The following is a 4,895-nucleotide window of genomic DNA, read 5'->3' as shown; positions in this document are numbered from 1 at the left end:
TTGGACAACTGACGGTTCATCTTGTTGCTCATATTAAGTAATTTTCTTTTCAAAAATTTTTCAAAAATCTTTTTCAAAATTTTCTTTTCTTTTCGTTTTTTTTAAACTTTGTTTTCGAAAATTATATACAAAAATCCAAAAAAATTAATAAAATCATAAAACTCAAAAATATTTTGTGTTTCTTGTTTGAGTCTTGAGTCAATTTTTAAGTTTGGTGTCAATTGCATGCTTTAAAAATTTTTCTTGCATTTTTCGAAAACTCCATGCATTCATAGTGTTCTTCATGATCTTCAAGTTGTTCTTGGTAAGTCCTCTTGTTTGATCTTGATGTTTTCTTGTTTTGTGTTGTTTGTTGTTTTTCATATGCATTTTTTGTTCGTTAGAGTCCATGCATTAAAGAATTCTAAGTTTGGTGTCTTGCATGTTTTCTTTGCATCAAAAATTTTTCAAAAATGTTTTCTTGATGTTCATCATGATCTTCAAAGTGTTTTTGGTGTTCATCTTGACATTCATAGTGTTCTTGCATGCATCATGAGTTTTGATTCATAATTTTCATGTTGTGAGTCATTTTTGTTGTTTTTCTCTCTCATCATTAAAAAATTCAAAAAAATCAAAAAAATATCTTTTCCTTATTTTCCTCCAAATTTTTGAAATTTTGGGTTGACTTGGTCAAAAATTTTTAAAAATTAGTTGTTTCTTACAAGTCAAGTCAAAATTTTCAATTTTAAAAATCTTATCTTTCTAAAATCTTTTTCAAAAATTATATCTTTTTCATTTTTTTTATTTTCGAAAATTTCAAAAATTCTTTTTGATGACAAGTCATCATATACCCATTTTTCAAGCTAATTTTACTTGTTTTATTAGTCTTTATGCACTTTCTTACATCCTAAGTAAGTGATTTGGAGTGAAAATGCATAACTTCTTTAGATCAAGCAACTACCATTAAATTGATGCTAACTCATGAGGTTTAAGCTAATTTTAATTGAATTTTAATTGATTTATAAGCCTTGTGAATTTAGTGATACTTTGAGTAGTTGTTTTGGTTTATTATAGGTGAAGAAAAGAAGAAAAGAGGAAGCGTGGCTTAAGGAAGTGTGGCCCAAGGAGAAAAAGGCGTGGTGCATAAAGGAGGAGTGCAAGCATTGCCCTCCACAAGGGCACACTGCCCTCTAGGAGGGCAACATAAGGAAACGAGTCTTGAGAGGCAACACTGCCCTGCCCACGACGAGGGCAGAGCACAAATTGATGCCATGGATCAAGGGGGACAAAAACATTGCCCTGCCCTCCTCAAAGGCAGTATCGGGCTCACCAAAGGAAGAAATTCAAAGAAAAAGTTCACCATTGCTTGCCACAAGGATCGAACACAGAACCATGAGGAAACAAGAAACTAAGCCTTACTTTGGTGCCAAGAAAATCAAGGAAAAGAGGTAGCGTGCGTGTCACCCAAGGATCGAACACGGAGCTTCAACCTTGGCACATTGCCCTACCCTACACAAGGGCAGGGCAGCATTTTGGTGATGCACACACACGCACCATTCTGGCGCACCAAGGGAAGGCTCGACAGCATCATTCTGGCGCACAGGCATCACTCGGCAGCACCAGCAACATGCACAGGCATCATTCTGGCGCACCAAAAAGTTCTACCCTGCCCTCCGCGAGGGCAGGGCAGCATCCTGCACGCACCAACGCACCACATGCATGCACCATGGGCCAGATGCACAATTTTCTGCCCTGCCCTCCACAAGGACAGGGCAGCCTCCTGGGAGCTATTTTCTTCATGGGCTAAAATTGGATTAAAAATTCAATAAAATTCATTTCTTCACCAAATCAAATGCCCATCCAAATTCCAAAATCCAAGAATAGAAAGTGTATAAATAGGAGATAGTTTGATGTAATTAGGACCTTTTTCTTGATTTTTGAGTTTTGAACTTTTCTTTGGAGCTTTGAATCCTTTTCTTTTATTTTTGACTTCTGAACCTTATCTTGGAGATTTCAGAGAATTAGGGAGGAGAATTGATCTCTCTTCTTCCTCGTTCTTGCTTGGGCAATTTTTACTTTTCTTGTTTTGAGTTTTGGGTGTGAAGAATTGAGGAAATTCTGTCTCAATCTCCATTCAAAATCTCTTTAATTCCTCTTCTGCATAATTGAGTTGATTTTCATTTCCTTTACTGCTTCTTCTTCAATTTCTTGTTAATTGCTTTGTGAACTTGGATCTGGGAAGGCAATTGAGATCTAGACTTTGCTATCTAGTCTCTTAGGTCCTGAGATCCCATTTTTCCTTTTTGGTTCTTCTGTGAACCCCTGCTGCAATTAAATTTCATTTCCTGTTTGAATTCTATTTACTCCCAATTCATCTTCTGCTTTATTAATTATTGCAATTCACTTTCCCTTGCTGAAATTCTGAATTCCCAATCCTCAACTCCCATTTCCATTCAAGCAATTTACATTTCTTGCATTTTAAGTTACTGCAATTTACATTTCTTGCACTTTAAGTTTCAGTCATTTAATTTCTTGTTCTTTAAGATTCAGCACTTTTACATTCCTGTCTTTTAATTTACTGCAATTCTTCCCTCTCCCTTTACATTCCAAGCAATTTAGCTTCTGTTCAAGATAAACCACTCAACCAATATTTGATTCGCTTGACTAAATCAACCACTAAACTAAAATTGCTCAATCCTTCAATCCCTGTGGGATCGACCTCACTCCCGTGAGACAACATCAAGCTCTCTGACTGGGCTTATCCATGGACTATCAGAGATAGGATATATTATCCCAACATTCCACAATTTCATTACTTCTTTCTGGACAACTTCCTTCATCGCAGGATTTAACCTTCTCTGAGGTTGAACTACTGCTTTGAAATTGTCCTCCAAGAGGATTTTATGCATACATATTGTTGGGCTAATGCCTTTCAAATCATCGATGGTCCATCCTAAAGCATCCTTGTGAGCTCTGAGTACATCAAGAAGCTCTCCTTCTTCTTTTTTTGTCAGGGATGAATTGATGATCACTGGGAAGCTCTCTGATGTGCCTAGGAATGCATATTTGAGATGAGTAGGTAATGGCTTCAGTTCTTGTTTATGCATCTCTTTCTTCTTGCTTGGGTTCTCCTCCTTGTCAATAGAGATCTCAGCTGCGTGTTCCCTTGCTGTCTCTTGATTAATTTCTCCTTCTTGCTCATGCTGATTAGTGTCTAATATTTCTTCCACCAGGCTTTCTATCATATCCACCCTCAAGTAATCTTCTTGCTCAGGAATGTGTTGCATTGACTTGAAAACATTTATGATTATTTGCTCATTGTGTACTCTGAAGATCATTTTTCCTTTTTCCACATCTATAATGGCTCTTGCAGTTGCTAGAAACGGTCTTCCCAAGATTATTGAATTGTTTCCATCCTCGTCAGTGTCCAAAATTACAAAATCCACAGGAAAGATAAACTTCCCAACCTTCACTAACAGATTTTCCACAATTCCATTGGGTGTCTTGATTGATCTATCTGCCATGATTAGTGATATCCTGGTGGGTTTGAGTTCTTCTATAGCAAGCTTCCTCATCATGGACAGGGGCATTAAGTTGATGCTAGCTCCAAGATCACAGAGAGCTTTGTCCAAAGTTAAATTGCCTATGGTGCATGATACTACAAAACTCCCTGGATCTTTATGCTTTGGTGGGATTCCTTTTTGTAACACAGCGCTACATTCTTCACTGAGCATTACCGTCTCCTTTTCATTCCAGTCTCTTTTCTTGTTGATGAGTTCCTTTAAGAACTTGGCATACAGAGGCATTTGCTCTAATGCCTCAGCTAGCGGTATGTTGATTTCCAACTTCTTGAAAGTCTCAAGGAATTTGTGGAAATGTTGATCTTTTGTCTCTTTGTGGAATCTTTGGGGATAAGGCAATGGAGGTGTCAAACTTTTCTCCCCTTGAAGTTGTCTTGGAATCGGTTCTTCCATGATCTGCTTTCCCTTCTTCACGTTTTGTGGTCTATTTTCTTTCTCTTGAGGTTGATTCTGAGAGTACTTGCTTGCTGTTGCATCTTTGTCATTGGCTGCCTCTTTTTCAACTTGTTTCTTGTCACTTTCCTTGGGCTTCTTGGTGGCTTCTTCATCTTTCAGCAGTATTTTTCCACTCCTCAACTGTATTGCCTTGCATTCCTCTTTTGGAGTAGGAATGGTGTCACTTGGTAGTGAGCTTGATGGTTTTTCAACAGAAATTTGTTTGGAGATTTGCCCAATCTGCCTCTCCAAGTTCTTCATGGAAGCTTCCTGGTTCTTTGTTGTCAATTCTTGGTTCTTCATCATCTTCTCCATGAGCATCTCTAGATTAGTAATCCTCTGAGAGTCTTGTAAGATTGGTTGGTTTTGGGGTGTTGATGGATGATGATAGGTGTTTTGGTTAGTTGGGTGGTTATTGGGTGGATAATGGTTAGAGTTGGGATAAGTGTTTTGTAGTTTTCTGTATGTGTTTTGGTTAGTGTTTGGCTGGTTGTTGTTTGTGTTTTTCCAATTGTTTTGAGTTGAGTTCCTTTGCCATGGCTGCTGAATTTGATTGTGGTTGTCTCCCCATTTGAGGTTGGGATGGTTCTTCCAAGAAGGATTGTAAGTATCTCCATAGACTTCATTAGTTCCAGGATTTTGGTTGTGCATGTATTGGACTTGCTCTTGTTGTTGCTCCTCTTGGATTTCTTCATTTTGCCCCCAAGTAGTTGATGGTTGGTTTGTGGCACTCACTAATGCAACTTGAAGGCCATCAATCCTTTTGGCCATTTGCTCAAATTGTTGCTGAATCTGCTGCTGCATCATTTTGTTTTGAGCTAAGATTGAATCCACTCCTTCCAACTCCATTACTCCTCTCCTTTGTGATGGTTGGCGTTGCCTTTGGTGAGCAAAGAAATA

General features: G+C 38.0%; 1 pseudogene; it reads right to left on the bottom strand.

Moving 5' to 3' along the window:
• The window catches only part of LOC127746652 (uncharacterized), a 23,608-nt pseudogene that overhangs the window by 6,511 nt on the left and 12,202 nt on the right, over positions 1 to 4,895 (bottom strand).

The sequence above is a fragment of the Arachis duranensis genome, chromosome 4 (assembly GCF_000817695.3).
Source record: "Arachis duranensis cultivar V14167 chromosome 4, aradu.V14167.gnm2.J7QH, whole genome shotgun sequence".
In the NCBI taxonomy this organism is placed as follows: Eukaryota; Viridiplantae; Streptophyta; class Magnoliopsida; order Fabales; family Fabaceae; genus Arachis; species Arachis duranensis.
This window is presented reverse-complemented; position numbering and strand designations above follow the sequence as displayed.